Source organism: Taudactylus pleione, unplaced genomic scaffold (assembly GCF_031769625.1).
Source record: "Taudactylus pleione unplaced genomic scaffold, aTauple2 ptg001176l, whole genome shotgun sequence".
Taxonomy (NCBI): domain Eukaryota; kingdom Metazoa; phylum Chordata; class Amphibia; order Anura; family Myobatrachidae; genus Taudactylus; species Taudactylus pleione.
The window spans coordinates 455,013-477,340 of NW_028285577.1; the positions used below are offsets into that span (position 1 = coordinate 455,013).

The 22,328-nt window shown below is 49.9% G+C and overlaps 1 protein-coding gene across 1 annotated transcript in view; it reads right to left on the reverse strand.

Moving 5' to 3' along the window:
- LOC148453336 (phosphatidylserine decarboxylase proenzyme, mitochondrial-like) overlaps window positions 1–22,328 on the reverse strand; it is a 485,622-nt gene that overhangs the window by 417,623 nt on the left and 45,671 nt on the right. The window lies entirely within an intron of this gene.

Consider the following 22,328-nt stretch of genomic DNA (forward strand, 5'->3'; position numbering starts at 1 on the left):
AAAACGCCCGACAGCTGATTTACATTGTTTCACCTTTCTGTCACAATAATGTATTCGCATTAATTCATTGGAGCACGGGCCGCATTAATGGTCTTTATTCGATAGACTCCAAAAAAAATGGAGACAAATTTTAGCTTTTTGGCCCCAATTCAAAACGCTATGTGTGGCGCAACCTAACTCTGCCCATTCCTCAGAAAACCCCTCCCAACACTGAGGTATGGGGGTGGCAGCATCATATTGTGGGGAGGCTTTTCCTCAGCGGGGACTGGCCATCTTACTGAAATTTGATGTCTTTGGGCTTCATTCAGAGCCGCTCGTAAGCGGCCGCTCGGTCGTTCTGAGCGATGTTTGCACAACTGCGCATGCGTACGGATCGTAATACGCATGCGCGAACCAGTCAGTGCGGCCGAAGATCGTTTGTTCGCTAAATAGCGAATGCCTGCTATTTTGAGTGACAGGAGGAGGCGTATGTGGGTGGTAACAGGGGAAGGTGCTTGAAAACGGGGAGTGGAGATCAGAACGCAGGCGTGCTTAAAGGACAAAACGGGCGTTTTATGGGTGTGCATAATTAATACAGCAGCGCCATTGACCACGTCACTGGGTTATTTTATAGTCAGAACTGCTCGCAAGATTGCGGTAGGAAAAACCAACCACAAGAATAGCGAACAGTTCATACCCTGGTCGATGTACTCGATTAATCTAATAAATAGCAGACATGACGTAGGATGCGAGCGGCCAGGGGGGCGTAGTTTCCCAAAAAATGACCGCATGTTTTGTTCGCTCGTTCAGACCTAGAGGCGTCAACAGACCGCAAAGAGCGAACGGTTCATTTGAATAGCCACCCCTTATTCTGAACGAGCAAGCGCAAATAGCGTCCGGCTCTGAATGAGGCCCTTTATCTTTATTTTCTTACAATGCTCTTTGGTCTCATTGTCAGAGGTTTCCTTCACATTCACAATATCAACAATGAGATCACATCAATATACAATGTGGGGATACATCACCTCTAATATACAATGTGGGGATACATCCATCTCTAATATACCATGTGGGGGTACATCACCTCTAATATACAATGTGGGGGTACATCCATCTCTAATATACAATGTGGGGGTACATCCATCTCTAATATACAATGTGGGGGTACATAATCTGTAATATACCATGTGGGGGTACATCCATCTCTAATATACCATGTGGGGGTACATCACCTCTAATATACAATGTGGGGGTACATAATCTGTAATATACAATGTGGGGGTACATCCATCTCTAATATACAATGTGGGGGTACATCCATCTCTAATATACCATGTGGGGGTACATCACCTCTAATATACAATGTGGGGGTACATAATCTCTAATATACAATGTGGGGGTACATCACCTCTAATATACAATGTGGGGGTACATAATCTCTAATATACAATGTGGGGGTACATCCATCTGTAATATACAATGTGGGGGTACATCACCTCTAATATACAATGTCGGGGTACATAATCTCTAATATACAATGTGGGGGTACATCCATCTCTAATATACCATATGGGGGTACATCACCTCTAATATACAATGTGGGGGTACATAATATGTAATATACAATGTGGGGGTACATCACCTCTAATATACAATGTGGGGGTACATCACCTCTAATATACAATGTGGGGGTACATAATCTGTAATATACAATGTGGGGGTACATCCATCTCTAATATACAATGTGGGGGTACATAATCTCTAATATACCATGTGGGGGTACATCCATCTCTAATATACAATGTGGGGGTACATCACCTCTAATATACAATGTGGGGGTACATAATCTGTAATATACAATGTGGGGGTACATCCATCTCTAATATACAATGTGGGGGTACATCCATCTCTAATATACCATGTGGGGGTACATCACCTCTAATATACAATGTGGGGGTACATAATCTCTAATATACCATGTGGGGGTACATCCATCTCTAATATACAATGTGGGGGTACATCCATCTCTAATATACAATGTGGGGGTACATCCATCTCTAATATACCATATGGGGGTACATCATCTCTAATATACAATGTGGGGGTACATAATCTATAATATACAATGTGGGGGTACATCACCTCTAATATATTTGGGGTACATAATCTGTAATATACAATGTGGGGGTACATCCATCTGTAATATACAATGTGGGGGTACATCACCTCTAATATACAATGTGGGGGTACATAATCTGTAATATACAATGTGGGGGTACATCACCTCTAATATACAATGTGGGGTACATAATCTGTAATATACAATGTGGGGGTACATCCATCTCTAATATACAATGTGGGGGTACATCACCTCTAATATACAATGTGGGGGTACATAATCTCTAATATACCATGTGGGGGTACATCCATCTCTAATATACCATGTGGGGGTACATCACCTCTAATATACAATGTGGGGTACATAATCTGTAATATACAATGTGGGGGTACATCCATCTCTAATATACCATGTGGGGGTACATCACCTCTAATATACAATGTGGGGGTACATAATATCTAATATACAATAGAGTGTTAGTCTCATACATAATATGAGCACATTGAAAACATATAAAAGCGAACTGACTATAATACAAGGGTCAGGGAACTGTTTTACCTTTTACCTCAAAATATATATAGATACGCCGACGTTACCCACTTGATTTGAAAGGAAGGAAATCATATAGTAGTGCCCCCATATAATGCCCCTGTAGTAGTGCCCCCATATAGTGCCCCTGTAGTATTGTCCCCATATAGTGCCCCTGTAGTAGTGCCCCTGTAGTAGTGTACCCATATAATGCCCCTGTAGTAGTGCCCCCATATAATGCCCCCATATAGTGCCCCTGTAGTAGTGCCCCCATAGTAGTGCCCCTGTAGCAGTGCCCCCATACAGTGCCCCTATATAATGCCCCTGTAGTAGTTCCCCCATATAGTGCCCCTGTAGTAGTGCCCCTACATAATACCCCTGTAGTAGTGCCCCCATATAATGACCCTGTAGTAGTGCCCCCATAGTTATGCCCCTGTAGTAGTGCCCCATATAATCCCCCTGTAGTAGTGCCCCATATAATGCCCCTGTAGTAGTGCCCCCATATAATGCCCCTGTAGTAATGTCCCTGTAGTAGTTCCCCCATATAATGCCCCTGTAGTAGTGCCCCCATATAGTGCCCCTGTAGTAGTGCCCCCATATAATGACCCTGTAGTAGTGCCCCCATAAAATGCCCCTGTAGTGCCCCCATATAATGCCCCTGTAGTAGTGCCCCCATATAATGCCCCTGTAGTGCCCCCATATAATGCCCCTGTAGTAGTGCCCCCATATAATGCCCCTGTAGTGCCCCATATAATGCCCCTGTAGTAGTGCCCCCATAAAATGCCCCTGTAGTGCCTCCATATAATGCCCCTGTAGTAGTGCCCCCATATAATGCCCCTGTAGTAGTGCCCCCATATAATGCCCCTGTAGTGCCCCATATAATGCCCCTGTAGTAGTGCCCCCATAAAATGCCCCTGTAGTGCCCCCATATAATGCCCCTGTAGTAGTGCCCCCATATAATGCCCCTGTAGTAGTGCCCCCATATAATGCCCCTGTAGTAGTGCCCCCATATAATGCCCCTGTAGTGCCCCATATAATGCCCCTGTAGTAGTGCCCCCATAAAATGCCCCTGTAGTGCCCCCATATAATGCCCCTGTAGTAGTGCCCCCATATAATGCCCCTGTAGTAGTGCCCCCATATAATGCCCCTGTAGTAGTGCCCCCATATAATGCCCCTGTAGTGCCGCTTGTACAAAAAAAAACACTTACACTTACCGGCTGCTCCTCGGAACTATGGGAGAGACGTCATGACCCATAGTGAGCATGGAGAGAGCCGGAAGCTTTAGTTCAGAAGAGAACTCCAGCCTCCGGCTAACGCGGCGCTGCAGGGAAGGAGCCGGGCGCCCGCTGGTGATAGCATCTCAGAGGGCGTCCGGCTTAGAGCCTCCCTGCGGCACAGCCGGGCATGCATATGAATCATTATAGAATGATTCATATGCATGCCGGCTGTCCGTCCATTACCCCCAGGAATCTCATTTTTACCCCATGTGGGGTAATTTACCCCTGTTCCCCGACCACTGGTATAATACAACACAATAGTGTTGAAAGTGAGAAAATATAAAAAACAAATAACAAGTTGAACAAATGACAGCAATTACAGAGGAGGGGGTGGGGGTGGGGGAGGACAGTGCCCAGCTGGGGGTGAACTCAGGGGCGTACTAGAACTGTGTGGGCCCCATAGCAAGATTTTTAAGGGACCCCCCCAACTCAGGTCTCAACCAGAGTATATGCACATATATTTACATAGTGTATATAGGTTACTCTATGTGTATATATATTGTGGCAGTATCACCAGAGATGGCGCTGGTGAGCAGCATTTTCTGTGTGGGGCAGGAGAGGTCCACCCACACAGTATAAAATTACTACGTTTGGCCACACCTAATGGCTGCCTTCTGGAGAGAGCTCAGGTGAGTGCTAATGAGGCAGACCTACAGTCAGGCTGCATGTGGAATCAGTCCAGGTAGGACTGGCAGCTACAAAGCCCAGTATGCCTGGAGGCCATTGGGGGCCAGGGGGCTGAGTCCAGACCTGCAGGAGGCAGGGAGGACCGAAAAACTCTAAAGACTGTATACATTGAAGCAGCTAGGCTGCAGGCTGGGGAGGCCAGAGCCTATACCTGGAGGAGATAGGGAAGGCCACCAAGAAAGACTGTGTATGTCACTGCGCTGGAAGCAGATTGTGAGACTGCAAACAGACCAGGAGCCTGAACGTGAGCAGGCTGGAGCCTGTGAGAATACCTGTGAGTGGCAGGACTGGGACTTTGACGCTGAGAGACTGTGTCTGCAGATTAACTGCACCATTATAGTCAGGGGTCAAGAAGTGAGTTAGATGCCCTAAAAAGGGCTAGGCTGTTTATTATTTTCTGTTCATTTGTGTTGCACCCAATTCATGCTGAAAAGTAAAGCACCATTCCATTTATTTACCTGAAAGCTGTGTAGGACCCTGGTTTAGCATCTAATCACTGCACCACTGGCACCCATCTACCGAGCTAATTACCCCATCATCACAAAATATAGTATATATGTATATAAATATATATATATAAAATTAATGGCCATATTATATTGATAAATTATTAATGATCAGTTTCATCATGGAGGCGGCAAGTTTTTCACTCACATCACAGACAGTCACCACCTGTGTCTCAGACTCACGGAAGCAGCTGCTCTCTTGCTAACTGTTGTATGCTGCTCCTGTAACACTTGAGCCCCTCCCAGTCCTCCTTGCCCACCGCCCGGCAAGGAGAGAGACTCACGAGATGATGACATCAACATCGTGCGAGAAAGCTAGCTCTGCAGATTGCAGGGGCGTGGCGAGTGGGAGGACAGTGTCAGTGAGTGACACTACAGTCTGGTCCAACACCCACAACCGCCAGTGGTGTAACTATAAATTTTGATCCCCCCCCTCCCTGCCAAAAAAGTTTATGACGCCCCATCCAAAAAAAAACCTGTGTTGTTTTGTGATCCACTAATGCCCCTTATAACACATTATGCCACACCGTCATGCCCTTATAATACATTATAACACACCGTAATGCCCCTTATAACACATTATGCCACACTGTAATGCCCTTATTACACATTATTCCACACCATAATGCCCTTATAACACATTATTCCACACCGTCATGCCCTTATAATACATTATTCCACACCATATTGCCCTTATAACACATTGTGCCACACCGTAATACCCTTATAACACATTGTGCCACACCGTAATGCCCTTATAATACATTAAGCCACACCGTAATGCCCTTTATAACAAATTATGCCACACCATAATGCCCTTATTACTAGAGATGTGCAGGCTCGGTTCTACTCGGTTCCGTTCGGTTCTTTTTACCGAATCTTATTGGCTATCCAAAACTCGTGACAGCTGAAACCCAATAAGATCCGGTAAAAAGAACCGAACGGAACCGAGTAGAACCGAGCCTGCACATCCCTACTTATTACACACCATAATGCGCCTTATAACACATTGTGCCCCACCGTAATGCCCCTAATAACACATTACATACCCAACCCTGGCAATGGGGAGTGTATGTAACATAAAACATAGAATTTGATGATAGGAACCATTTGGCCCATCTTAGTCTGCCCCTTTCATATATCCCTCTGACTTCAACCCTATTCGCTCCTTACATCTCTCAAGGACATTCTTATGCATATCCCAAGCGCGTTTAAATTGTTTCTACCACCTCTGATGGGAGGCTATTCCACTTATCCACTACCCTTTCTGTGAAGTAATTTTTCCTCACATTTCCTCTGAGCCTCCCTCCCCCCAGTGTCAGTGCATGTCCTCGTGTTCTTGTACTTCTCTTCCTCTGAGCCTCCCTCCCCCCAGTCTCAATGCATGTCCTCGTGTTCTTGTACTTCTCTTCCTCTGTGCCTCCCTCCCCCCAGTGTCAGTGCATGTCCTCGTGTTCTTGCAATTCTTTTCCTCTGAGCCTCCCTCCCCCCAGTCTCAGTGCATGTCCTCGTGTTCTTGTACATCTCTTCCTCTGAGCCTCCTCCCCCCAGTGTCAGTGCATGTCCTCGTGTTCTTGTACATCTCTTCCTCGGAGCCTCCCTCCCCCCAGTGTCAGTGCATGTCCTCGTGTTCTTGTTCTTCTCTTCCTCTGAGCCTCCTTCCCCCCAGTGTCAGTGCATGTCCTCGTGTTCTTGTACATCTCTTCCTCTGAGCCTCCCTCCCCCCAGTCTCAGTGCATGTCCTCGTGTTCTTGTACATCTCTTCCTCTGAGCCTCCTCCCCCCAGTGTCAGTGCATGTCCTCGTGTTCTTGTACATCTCTTCCTCTGAGCCTCCCTCCCCCCAGTGTCAGTGCATGTCCTCGTGTTCTTGTTCTTCTCTTCCTCTGAGCCTCCTTCCCCCCAGTGTCAGTGCATGTCCTCGTGTTCTTGTACATCTCTTCCTCTGAGCCTCCCTCCCCCCAGTCTCAGTGCATGTCCTGGTGTTCTTGTACATCTCTTCCTCTGAGCTTCCACCCCCCAGTGTCAGTGCATGTCCTCGTGTTCTTGTACTTCTCTTCCTCTGAGCCAACTGCCCCCAAGTGTCAGTGCATGTCCTCGTGTTCTTGTACATCTCTTCCTCTGAGCCTCCTCCCCCAGTGTCAGTGCATGTCCTTGTGTTCTTGTACTTCTCTTCCTCTGAGCCTCCCTCCCCCCAGTGTCAGTGCATGTCGTCGTGTTCTTGTACTTCTCTTCCTCTGAGCCTCCTCCCCCCAGTGTCAGTACATGTCCTCGTGTTCTTGTACATCTCTTCCTCTGAGCCTCCTCCCCCCAGTGTCAGTACATGTCCTCGTGTTCTTGTACATCTCTTCCTCTGAGCCTCCTCCCCCCAGTGTCAGTACATGTCCTTGTGTTCTTGTACATCTCTTCCTCTGAGCCTCCTCCCCCCAGTGTCAGTGCATGTCCTCGTGTTCTTGTACATCTCTTCCTCTGAGCCTCCTCCCCCCAGTGTCAGTGCATGTCCTCGTGTTCTTGTACTTCTCTTCCTCTGAGCCTCCTGCCCCCAAGTGTCAGTGCATGTCCTCGTGTTCTTGTACATCTCTTCCTCTGAGCCTCCCCCCCCCAGTGTCAGTGCATGTCCTTGTGTTCTTATACTTCTCTTCCTCTGAGCCTCCCTCCCCCCAGTGAGTGCATGTCGTCGTGTTCTTGTACTTCTCTTCCTCTTAGCCTCCTCCCCCCAGTGTCAGTACATGTCCTCGTGTTCTTGTACATCTCTTCCTCTGAGCCTCCTCCCCCCAGTGTCAGTGCATGTCCTCATGTTCTTGTACATCTCTTCCTCTGAGCCTCCTCCCCCCAGTGTCAGTGCATGTCCTCGTGTTCTTGTACTTCTCTTCCTCTGAGCCGCCCTCCCCCCAGTATCAGTACATGTCCTCGTGTTCTTGTACATCTCTTCCTCTGAGCCTCCTCCCCCCAGTGTCAGTACATGTCCTCGTGTTCTTGTACATCTCTTCCTCTGAGCCTCCTCCCCCCAGTGTCAGTACATGTCCTCATGTTCTTGTACATCTCTTCCTCTGAGCCTCCTCCCCCCAGTGTCAGTGCATGTCCTCGTGTTCTTGAACATCTCTTCCTCTGAGCCTCCTCCCCCCAGTGTCAGTGCATGTCCTCGTGTTCTTGTACTTCTCTTCCTCTGAGCCTCCTGCCCCCAAGTGTCAGTGCATGTCCTCGTGTTCTTGTACATCTCTTCCTCTGAGCCTCCTCCCCCCAGTGTCAGTGCATGTCCTCGTGTTCTTGTACTTCTCTTCCTCTGAGCTGCCCTCCCCCCAGTATCAGTACATGTCCTCGTGTTCTTGTACATCTCTTCCTCTGAGCCTCCTCCCCCCAGTGTCAGTACATGTCCTCGTGTTCTTGTACATCTCTTCCTCTGAGCCTCCTCCCCCCAGTGTCAGTACATGTCCTCGTGTTCTTGTACATCTCTTCCTCTGAGCCTCCTCCCCCCAGTGTCAGTGCATGTCCTCGTGTTCTTGTACTTCTCTTCCTCTGAGCCTCCTCCCCCCAGTGTCAGTGCATGTCCTCATATTCTTGTACTTCTCTTCCTCTGAGCCTCCTGCCCCCAAGTGTCAGTGCATGTCCTCGTGTTCTTGTACATCTCTTCCTCTGAGCCTCCCCCCCCCAGTGTCAGTGCATGTCCTTGTGTTCTTGTACTTCTCTTCCTCTGAGCCTCCCTCCCCCCAGTGAGTGCATGTCATTGTGTTCTTGTACTTCTCTTCCTCTTAGCCTCCTCCCCCCAGTGTCAGTACATGTCCTCGTGTTCTTGTACATCTCTTCCTCTGAGCCTCCTCCCCCCAGTGTCAGTACATGTCCTCGTGTTCTTGTACATCTCTTCCTCTGAGCCTCCTCCCCCCAGTGTCAGTACATGTCCTCATGTTCTTGTACATCTCTTCCTCTGAGCCTCCTCCCCCCAGTGTCAGTGCATGTCCTCGTGTTCTTGAACATCTCTTCCTCTGAGCCTCCTCCCCCCAGTGTCAGTGCATGTCCTCGTGTTCTTGTACTTCTCTTCCTCTGAGCCTCCCTCCCCCCAGTGTCAGTGCATGTCCTCGTGTTCTTGTACTTCTCTTCCTCTGAGCCTCCTCCCCCCAGTGTCAGTGCTTGTCCTTGTGTTCTTGTACTTCTCTTCCTCTGAGCCTCCCTCCCCCCAGTGTCAGTGCATGTCATCGTGTTCTTGTACTTCTCTTCCTCTGAGCTTCCTCCCCCCAGTGTCAGTACATGTCCTCGTGTTCTTGTACATCTCTTCCTCTGAGCCTCCTCCCCCCAGTGTCAGTGCATGTCCTTGTGTTCTTGTACTTCTCTTCCTCTGAGCCTCCCTCCCCCCAGTGTCAGTGCATGTCCTCGTGTTCTTGTACTTCTCTTCCTCTGAGCCTCCTCCCCCCAGTGTCAGTACATGTCCTCGTGTTCTTGTACATCTCTTCCTCTGAGCCCCCTCCCCCCAGTGTCAGTGCATGTCCTCATGTTCTTGTACATCTCTTCCTCTGAGCCTCCTCCCCCCAGTGTCAGTGCATGTCCTCGTGTTCTTGTACATCTCTTCCTCTGAGCCTCCTCCCCCCAGTGTCAGTGCATGTCCTCGTGTTCTAGTACTTCTCTTCCTCTGAGCCTCCCTCCCCCCAGTGTCAGTGCATGTCCTCGTGTTCTTGTTCTTCTCTTCCTCTAAAACCTCCTCCCCCAGTGTCAGTGCATGTCCTCGTGTTCTTGTACATCTCTTCCTCTGAGACTCCTCCCCCCAGAGTCAGTGCATGTCCTCGTGTTCTTGTACTTCTCTTCCTCTGAGCCTCCCTCCCCCCAGTGTCAGTGCATGTCCTCGTGTTCTTGTACTTCTCTTCCTCTGAGCCGCCCTCCCCCCAGTATCAGTACATGTCCTCGTGTTCTTGTACATCTCTTCCTCTGAGCCTCCAGTGTCAGTGCATGTCCTCATGTTCTTGTACATCTCTCTCTGAGCCTCCCTCCCCCCAGTGTCAGTACATGTCCTCGTGTTCTTGTACATCTCTTCCTCTGAGCCTCCCTCCCCCCAGTGTCAGTGCATGTCCTCGTGTTCTTGTACATCTCTTCCTCTGAGCCTCCTCCCCCCAGTGTCAGTGCATGCCCTCGTGTTCTTGTACATCTCTTCCTCTGAGCCTCCTCCCCCCAGTGTCAGTGCATGTCCTCGTGTTCTAGTATTTCTCTTCCTCTGAGCCTCCCGCCCCCAAGTGTCAGTGCATGTCCTCATGTTCTAGTATTTCTCTTCCTCTGAGCCTCCCGCCCCCAAGTGTCAGTGCATGTCCTCATGTTCTAGTACTTGTCTTCCTCTGAGCCTCCCTCCCCCCAGTGTCAGTGCATGTCGTCGTGTTCTTGTACATCTCTTCCTCTGAGCCTCCTCCCCCCAGTGTCAGTGCATGTCCTCATGTTCTAGTATTTCTCTTCCTCTGAGCCTCCCGCCCCCAAGTGTCAGTGCATGTCCTCATGTTCTAGTACTTGTCTTCCTCTGAGCCTCCCTCCCCCCAGTGTCAGTGCATGTCGTCGTGTTCTTGTACATCTCTTCCTCTGAGCCTCCCGCCCCCAAGTGTCAGTGCATGTCCTCGTGTTCTTGTACTTCTCTTCCTCTGAGCCTCCCTCCCCCCAGTATCAGTACATGTCCACAAGAGACAGTCTCAGAGACATATCACAGGAAGCGCAGACACACAAGAGACAGTCTCAGGGACATATCACAGGAAGTGCAGACACACAAGAGACAGTCTCAGGGACATATCACAGGAAGTGCAGACACACAAGAGACAGTCTCAGAGACATATCACAGGAAGTGCAGACACACAAGAGACAGTGTCAGGGACATATCACAGGAAGTGCAGACACACAGGAGACAGTCTCAGGGATATATCACAGGAAGCGCAGACACACAAAAGACAGTCTCAGGGACATATCACAGGAAGCGCAGACACACAGGAGACAGTCTCAGAGACAGATCACAGGAAGTGCAGACACACAAGAGAGAATCTCAGGGACAGATCACAGGAAGTGCAGACACACAAGAGACAGTCTCAGGGACATATCACAGGAATTGCAGACACACTAGAGACAGTCTCAGGGACATATCACAGGAAGTGCAGACACACAGGAGACAGTCTCAGGGACCTATCACAGGAAGCGCAGACACATAAGAGACAGTCTCAGGGACATATCACAGGAAGTGCAGACACACAAGAGACAATCTCAGGGACATATCACAGGAAGCGCAGACACACAAGAGACAGTCTCAGGGACATATCACAGGAAGCGCAGACACACAAGAGACAGTCTCAGGGACATATCACAGGAAGTGCAGACACACAAGAGACAGTCTAAGGGACAGATCACAGGACGTGCAGAGACACAAGAGAGAATCTCAGGGACATATCACAGGAAGCGCAGACACACAAGAGACAGTCTCAGGGACATATCACAGGAAGTGCACACACACAAGAGACAGTCTCAGGGACACATCACAAGAAGCGCACACACAAGAGACAGTCTCAGGGACATATCACAGGAAGTGCAGACACACACAAGAGACCGTCTCAGGGACATATCACAGGAAGCGCAGACACACAAGACACAATCTCAGGGACATATCACAGGAACCGCAGACACACAAGAGACAGTCTCAGGGACATATCACAGAAAGTGCAGACACACAAGAGACAGTCTCAGGGACACATCACAGGAAGCGCAGACACACAGGAGACAGTCTCAGGGACATATCACAGGAAGTGCAGACACACAAGAGACAGTCTCAGGGACATATCACAGGAAGTGCAGACACACAGGAGACAATCTCAGGGACCTATCACAGGAAGCGCAGACACACAAGAGACAGTCTCAGGGACATATCACAGGAAGTGCAGACACACAGGAGACAGTCTCAGGGACATATCACAGGAAGTGCAGACACACAGGAGACAGTATCAGGGACCTATCACAGGAAGTGCAGACACACAAGAGACAGTCTCAGGGACATATCACAGGAAGTGCAGACACACAGGAGACAATCTCAGGGACCTATCACAGGAAGCGCAGACACACAAGAGACAGTCTCAGGGACATATCACAGGGAGCGCAGACACAAGAGACAGTCTCAGGGACATATCACAGGAAGTGCAGACACACAGGAGACCGTCTCAGGGACATATCACAGGAAGCGCAGACACACAAGAGACAGTCTCAGGGACCTATCAGAGGAAGTGCAGACACACAAGACACAGTCTCAGGGACAGATCACAGGAAGCGCAGACACACAAGAGACAGTCTCAGGGACCTATCACAGGAAGCGCAGACACACAAGAGACAGTCTCAGGGACAGATCACAGGAAGCGCAGACACACAAGAGACAGTCTCAGGGACCTATCACAGGAAGCGCAGACACACAAGAGACAGTCTCAGGGACCTATCACAGGAAGTGCAGACACACAAGAGACAGTCTCAGGGACCTATCACAGGAAGTGCAGACACACAGGAGACAGTCTCAGGGAGATATCACAGGAAGTGCAGACACACAAGAGACAGTCTCAGGGACATATCACAGGAAGTGCAGACACACAGTAGACAGTCTCAGGGACATATCACAGGAAGTGCAGACACACAGGAGACAGTCTCAGGCACCTATCACAGGAAGTGCAGACACACAGGAGACAGTCTCAGGGACCTATCACAGGAAGCGCAGACACACAAGAGACAGTCTCAGGAACCTATCACAGGAAGCGCAGACACACAAGAGACAGTCTCAGGGACATATCACAGGAAGCGCAGACACACAAGAGACAGTCTCAGGGACCTATCACAGGAAGCGCAGACACACAAGAGACAATCTCAGGGACCTATCACAGGAAGCACAGACACACAGGAGACAGTCTCAGGGACATATCACAGGAAGCGCAGACACACAAGAGACAATCTCAGGGACATATCACAGGAAGCGCAGACACACAAGAGACATGCTCAGGGACATATCACAGGAAGCGCAGACACACAAGAGACAGTCTCAGGGACATATCACAGGAAGCGCAGACACACAAGAGACATCTCAGGGACATATCACAGGAAGCGCAGACACACAAGAGACATCCGGGGACATATCACAGGAAGCGCAGACACACAAGAGACAGTCTCAGGGACATATCACAGGAAGTGCAGACACACAAGAGACAATCTCAGGGACATATCACAGGAAGCGCAGACACACAAGAGACATCTCAGGGACATATCACAGGAAGCGCAGACACACAAGAGACAATCTCAGGGACATATCACAGGAAGCGAACATACACAAGAGACAGTCTCAGGGACATATCACAGGAAGCGCAGACACACTAGAGACAATCTCAGGGACATATCACAGGAAATGCAGACACACGAGAGACAGTCTCAGGGACCTATCACAGGAAGCGCAGACACACAAGAGACAGTCTCAGGGACCTATCACAGGAAGCGCAGACACACAAGAGACAGTCTCAGGGACCTATCACAGGAAGCGCAGACACACAAGAGACAATCTCAGGGACATATCACAGGAAGTGCAGACACACAAGAGACAGTCTCAGGGACCTATCACAGGAAGCGCAGACACACAAGAAACAGTCTCAGGGACCTATCACAGGAAGCGCAGACACACAAGAGACAGTCTCAGGGACAGATCACAGGAAGTGCAGACACACAAGAGAGAATCTCAGGGACATATCACAGGAAGCGCAGACACACAAGAGACAGTCTCAGGGACATATCACAGGAAGTGCAGACACACAAGAGACAGTCTCAGGGACACATCACAGGAAGCGCAGACACACAAGAGACAGTCTCAGGGACATATCACAGGAAGTGCAGACACACACAAGAGACCGTCTCAGGGACATATCACAGGAAGCGCAGACACACAAGACACAATCTCAGGGACATATCACAGGAACCGCAGACACACAGGAGACAGTCTCAGGGACATATCACAGGAAGTGCAGACACACAAGAGACAGTCTAAGGGACAGATCACAGGACGTGCAGAGACACAAGAGAGAATCTCAGGGACATATCACAGGAAGTGCAGACACACAAGAGACAGTCTCAGGGACATATCACAGGAAGTGCAGACACACAAGAGACAGTCTCAGAGACATATCACAGGAAGTGCAGACACACAAGAGACAGTGTCAGGGACATATCACAGGAAGTGCAGACACACAGGAGACAGTATCAGGGACCTATCACAGGAAGTCCAGACACACAGGAGACAGTCTCAGAGACATATCACAGGAAGTGCAGACACACAAGAGACAGTGTCAGGGACATATCACAGGAAGTGCAGACACACAGGAGACAGTATCAGGGACCTATCACAGGAAGTCCAGACACACAGGAGACAGTCTCAGGGACAGATCACAGAAAGTGCACACACACAAGAGACAGTCTCAGGGACATATCACAGGGAGCGCAGACACAAGAGACAGTCTCAGGGACATATCACAGGAAGTGCAGACACACAGGAGACCGTCTCAGGGACATTTCACAGGAAGCGCAGACACACAAGAGACAGTCTCAGGGACCTATCACAGGAAGTGCAGACACACAAGAGACAGTCTCAGGGACCTATCACAGGAAGTGCAGACACACAAGAGACAGTCTCAGGGACAGATCACAGGAAGCGCAGACACACAAGAGACAGTCTCAGGGACCTATCACAGGAAGTGCAGACACACAAGACACAGTCTCAGGGACCTATCACAGGAAGTGCAGACACACAGGAGACAGTCTCAGGGAGATATCACAGGAAGTGCAGACACACAAGAGACAGTCTCAGGGACATATCACAGGAAGTGCAGACACACAAGAGACAGTCTCAGGGACATATCACAGGAAGTGCAGACACACAGGAGACAGTCTCAGGCACCTATCACAGGAAGTGCAGACACACAGGAGACAGTCTCAGGAACCTATCACAGGAAGCGCAGACACACAAGAGACCGTCTCAGGGACATATCACAGGAAGCGCAGACACACAAGACACAATCTCAGGGACATATCACAGGAACCGCAGACACACAAGAGACAGTCTCAGGGACATATCACAGGAAGCGCAGACACACAGGAGACAGTCTCAGGGACATATCACAGGAAGCGCAGACACACAGGAGACAGTCTCAGGGACATATCACAGGAAGTGCAGACACACAAGAGACAGTCTCAGGGACATATCACAGGAAGTGCAGACACACAGGAGACAATCTCAGGGACCTATCACAGGAAGCGCAGACACACAAGAGACAGTCTCAGGGACATATCACAGGAAGTGCAGACACACAGGAGACAGTCTCAGGGACATATCACAGGAAGTGCAGACACACAAGAGACAGTATCAGGGACCTATCACAGGAAGTGCAGACACACAAGAGACAGTCTCAGGGACATATCACAGGAAGTGCAGACACACAGGAGACAATCTCAGGGACCTATCACAGGAAGCGCAGACACACAAGAGACAGTCTCAGGGACATATCACAGGGAGCGCAGACACAAGAGACAGTCTCAGGGACATATCACAGGAAGTGCAGACACACAGGAGACCGTCTCAGGGACATATCACAGGAAGCGCAGACACACAAGAGACAGTCTCAGGGACCTATCAGAGGAAGTGCAGACACACAAGACACAGTCTCAGGGACAGATCACAGGAAGCGCAGACACACAAGAGACAGTCTCAGGGACCTATCACAGGAAGCGCAGACACACAAGAGACAGTCTCAGGGACAGATCACAGGAAGCGCAGACACACAAGAGACAGTCTCAGGGACCTATCACAGGAAGCGCAGACACACAAGAGACAGTTTCAGGGACCTATCACAGGAAGTGCAGACACACAAGAGACAGTCTCAGGGACCTATCACAGGAAGTGCAGACACACAGGAGACAGTCTCAGGGAGATATCACAGGAAGTGCAGACACACAAGAGACAGTCTCAGGGACATATCACAGGAAGTGCAGACACACAGTAGACAGTCTCAGGGACATATCACAGGAAGTGCAGACACACAGGAGACAGTCTCAGGCACCTATCACAGGAAGTGCAGACACACAGGAGACAGTCTCAGGGACCTATCACAGGAAGCGCAGACACACAAGAGACAGTCTCAGGAACCTATCACAGGAAGCGCAGACACACAAGAGACAGTCTCAGGGACATATCACAGGAAGCGCAGACACACAAGAGACAGTCTCAGGGACCTATCACAGGAAGCGCAGACACACAAGAGACAATCTCAGGGACCTATCACAGGAAGCACAGACACACAGGAGACAGTCTCAGGGACATATCACAGGAAGCGCAGACACACAAGAGACAATCTCAGGGACATATCACAGGAAGCGCAGACACACAAGAGACATGCTCAGGGACATATCACAGGAAGCGCAGACACACAAGAGACAGTCTCAGGGACATATCACAGGAAGCGCAGACACACAAGAGACATCTCAGGGACATATCACAGGAAGCGCAGACACACAAGAGACATCCGGGGACATATCACAGGAAGCGCAGACACACAAGAGACAGTCTCAGGGACATATCACAGGAAGTGCAGACACACAAGAGACAATCTCAGGGACATATCACAGGAAGCGCAGACACACAAGAGACATCTCAGGGACATATCACAGGAAGCGCAGACACACAAGAGACAATCTCAGGGACATATCACAGGAAGCGAACATACACAAGAGACAGTCTCAGGGACATATCACAGGAAGCGCAGACACACTAGAGACAATCTCAGGGACATATCACAGGAAATGCAGACACACGAGAGACAGTCTCAGGGACCTATCACAGGAAGCGCAGACACACAAGAGACAGTCTCAGGGACCTATCACAGGAAGCGCAGACACACAAGAGACAGTCTCAGGGACCTATCACAGGAAGCGCAGACACACAAGAGACAATCTCAGGGACATATCACAGGAAGCGCAGACACACAAGAAACAGTCTCAGCGACCTATCACAGGAAGTGCAGACACACAAGAGACAGTCTCAGGGACCTATCACAGGAAGCGCAGACACACAAGAAACAGTCTCAGGGACCTATCACAGGAAGCGCAGACACACAAGAGACAGTCTCAGGGACAGATCACAGGAAGTGCAGACACACAAGAGACAGTCTCAGGGAGCTATCACAGGAAGCGCAGACACACAAGAGACAGTCTCAGGGACATATCACAGGAAGTGCAGACACACAAGAGACAGTCTCAGGGACATATCACAGGAAGTGCAGACACACAAGAGACAGTCTCAGAGACATATCACAGGAAGTGCAGACACACAAGAGACAGTGTCAGGGACATATCACAGGAAGTGCAGACACACAGGAGACAGTCTCAGGGACCTATCACAGGAAGCGCAGACACACAAGAGACAGTCTCAGGGACCTATCACAGGAAGCGCAGACACACAGGAGACAGTCTCAGAGACAGATCACAGGAAGTGCAGACACACAAGAGAGAATCTCAGGGACAGATCACAGGAAGTGCAGACACACAAGAGACAGTCTCAGGGACATATCACAGGAAGTGCAGACACACTAGAGACAGTCTCAGGGACATATCACAGGAAGTGCAGACACACAGGAGACAGTCTCAGGGACCTATCACAGGAAGCGCAGACACACAGGAGACAGTCTCAGGGACATATCACAGGAAGTGCAGACACACAAGAGACAGTCTAAGGGACAGATCACAGGACGTGCAGAGACACAAGAGAGAATCTCAGGGACATATCACAGGAAGCGCAGACACACAAGAGACAGTCTCAGGGACATATCACAGGAAGTGCAGACACACAAGAGACAGTCTCAGGGACACATCACAGGAAGCGCAGACACACAAGAGACAGTCTCAGGGACATATCACAGGAAGTGCAGACACACACAAGAGACCGTCTCAGGGACATATCACAGGAAGCGCAGACACACAAGACACAATCTCAGGGACATATCACAGGAACCGCAGACACACAGGAGACAGTCTCAGGGACATATCACAGGAAGTGCAGACACACAAGAGACAGTCTAAGGGACAGATCACAGGACGTGCAGAGACACAAGAGAGAATCTCAGGGACATATCACAGGAAGTGCAGACACACAAGAGACAGTCTCAGGGACCTATCACAGGAAGCGCAGACACACAAGAGACAGTCTCAGGGACCTATCACAGGAAGTGCAGACACACAGGAGACAGTCTCAGGGACATATCACAGGAAGTGCAGACACACAGGAGACAGTATCAGGGACCTATCACAGGAAGTCCAGACACACAGGAGACAGTCTCAGGGACAGATCACAGAAAGTGCACACACACAAGAGACAGTCTCAGGGACATATCACAGGGAGCGCAGACACAAGAGACAGTCTCAGGGACATATCACAGGAAGTGCAGACACACAGGAGACCGTCTCAGGGACATTTCACAGGAAGCGCAGACACACAAGAGACAGTCTCAGGGACCTATCACAGGAAGTGCAGACACACAAGAGACAGTCTCAGGGACCTATCACAGGAAGTGCAGACACACAAGAGACAGTCTCAGGGACAGATCACAGGAAGCGCAGACACACAAGAGACAGTCTCAGGGACCTATCACAGGAAGTGCAGACACACAAGAGACAGTCTCAGGGACCTATCACAGGAAGTGCAGACACACAGGAGACAGTCTCAGGGAGATATCACAGGAAGTGCAGACACACAAGAGACAGTCTCAGGGACATATCACAGGAAGTGCAGACACACAAGAGACAGTCTCAGGGACATATCACAGGAAGTGCAGACACACAGTAGACAGTCTCAGGGACATATCACAGGAAGTGCAGACACACAGGAGACAGTCTCAGGCACCTATCACAGGAAGTGCAGACACACAGGAGACAGTCTCAGGAACCTATCACAGGAAGCGCAGACACACAAGAGACAGTCTCAGGGACATATCACAGGAAGCGCAGACACACAAGAGACAGTCTCAGGGACCTATCACAGGAAGCGCAGACACACAAGAGACAATCTCAGGGACATATCACAGGAAGCGCAGACACACAGGAGACAGTCTCAGGGACATATCACAGGAAGCGCAGACACACAAGAGACAATCTCAGGGACATATCACAGGAAGCGCAGACACACAAGAGACATGCTCAGGGACATATCACAGGAAGCGCAGACACACAAGAGACAGTCTCAGGGACATATCACAGGAAGCGCAGACACACAAGAGACATCTCAGGGACATATCACAGGAAGCGCAGACACACAAGAGACATCCGGGGACATATCACAGGAAGCGCAGACACACAAGAGACAGTCTCAGGGACATATCACAGGAAGTGCAGACACACAAGCGACAATCTCAGTGACATATCACAGGAAGCGCAGACACACAAGAGACATCTCAGGGACATATCACAGGAAGCGCAGACACACAAGAGACAATCTCAGGGACATATCACAGGAAGCGCAGATACACAAGAGACAGTCTCAGGGACATATCACAGGAAGCGCAGACACACTAGAGACAATCTCAGGGACATATCACAGGAAATGCAGACACACGAGAGACAGTCTCAGGGACCTATCACAGGAAGCGCAGACACACAAGAGACAGTCTTAGGGACATATCACAGGAAGCGCAGACACACAAGAGACAGTCTCAGGGACCTATCACAGGAAGCGCAGACACACAAGAGACAATCTCAGGGACATATCACAGGAAGCGCAGACACACAAGAAACAGTCTCAGGGACCTATCACAGGAAGTGCAGACACACAAGAGACAGTCTCAGGGACCTATCACAGGAAGCGCAGACACACAAGAAACAGTCTCAGGGACCTATCACAGGAAGCGCAGACACACAAGAGACAGTCTCAGGGACAGATCACAGGAATTGCAGACACACAAGAGACAGTCTCAGGGAGCTATCACAGGAAGCGCAGACACACAAGAGACAGTCTCAGGGACATATCACAGGAAGTGCAGACACACAAGAGACAGTCTCAGGGACATATCACAGGAAGTGCAGACACACAAGAGACAGTCTCAGGGACATCACAGGAAGTGCAGACACACAAGAGACAATCTCAGGGACATATCACAGGAAGAGCAGACACACAAGAGAGTCTCAGGGACCTATCACAGGAAGTGCACACACACAGGAGACAGTCTCAGTGACATATCACAGGAAGTGCAGACACACAAGAGACAATCTCAGCGACATATCACAGGAAGCGCAGACACACAAGAGACAGTCTCAGGGACATATCACAGGAAGTGCAGACACACAGGAGACAGTCTCAGGGACCTATCACAGGAAGTGCAGACACACAAGAGACAGTCTCAGGGACATATCACAGGAAGTGCAGACACACAGGAGACAGTCTCAGGGACATATCCCAGGAAGTGCAGACACACAAGAGACAGTCTCAGGGACCTATCACAGGAAGCGCAGACACACAAGACACAATCTCAGGGACCTATCACAGGAAGCGCAGACACACAGGAGACAATCTCAGGGACATATCACAGGAGGCGCAGACACACAAGAGACAGTCTCAGGGACATATCACAGGAAGCGCAGACACACAAGAGACATGCTCAGGGACATATCACAGGAAGCGCAGACACACAAGAGAAAGTCTCAGGGACATATCACAGGAAGCGCAGACACACAAGAGACAGTCTCAGGGACATATTACAGGAAGTGCAGACACACGAGACAGTCACAGGGACATATCACAGGAAGCACAGACACACAAGAGACAGTCTCAGGGACCTATCACAGGAGGCGCAGCCACACAAGAGACAGTCTCAGGGACATATCACAGGAAGCGCAGACACACGAGACAGTCACAGGGACATATCACAGGAAGCGCAGACACACAAGAGACAGTCTCAGGGACATATCACAGGAAGCGCAGACACACAAGAGACAGTCTCAGGGACCTATTACAGGAAGCGCAGACACACAAGAGACAGTCTCAGGGACCTATCACAGGAAGCGCAGACACACAAGAGACAGTCTCAGGGACATATCACAGGAAGCGCAGACACACAAGAGACATGCTCAGGGACATATCACAGGAAGCGCAGACACACAAGAGACAGTCTCAGGGACATATCACAGGAAGCGCAGACACACAAGAGACATCTCTGGGACATATCACAGGAAGCGCAGACACACAAGAGACATCCGGGGACATATCACAGGAAGCGCAGACACACAAGAGACAGTCTCAGGGACATATCACAGGAAGTGCAGACACACAAGAGACAATCTCAGGGACATATCACAGGAAGCGCAGACACACAAGAGACATCTCAGGGACATATCACAGGAAGCGCAGACACACAAGAGACAATCTCAGGGACATATCACAGGAAGCGCAGATACACAAGAGACAGTCTCAGGGACATATCACAGGAAGCGCAGACACACTAGAGACAATCTCAGGGACATATCACAGGAAATGCAGACACACGAGAGACAGTCTCAGGGACCTATCACAGGAAGCGCAGACACACAAGAGACAGTCTCAGGGACCTATCACAGGAAGCGCAGACACACAAGAGACAGTCTCAGGGACCTATCACAGGAAGCGCAGACACACAAGAGACAATCTCAGGGACCTATCACAGGAAGCGCAGACACACAAGAAACAGTCTCAGGGACCTATCACAGGAAGCGCAGACACACAGGAGACAGTCTCAGGGACCTATCACAGGAAGCGCAGACACACAAGAAACAGTCTCAGGGACCTATCACAGGAAGCGCAGACACACAAGAGACAGTCTCAGGGACAGATCACAGGAAGTGCAGACACACAAGAGACAGTCTCAGGGAGCTATCACAGGAAGCGCAGACACACAAGAGACAGTCTCAGGGACATATCACAGGAAGTGCAGACACACAAGAGACAGTCTCAGGGACACATCACAGGAAGCGCAGACACACAAGAGACAGTCTCAGGGACATATCACAGGAAGTGCAGACACACACAAGAGACCGTCTCAGGGACATATCACAGGAAGCGCAGACACACAGGAGACAGTCTCAGGGACATATCACAGGAAGAGCAGACACACAAGACACAATCTCAGGGACATATCACAGGAACCGCAGACACACAAGAGACAGTCTCAGGGACATATCACAGGAAGTATAGACACACAAGA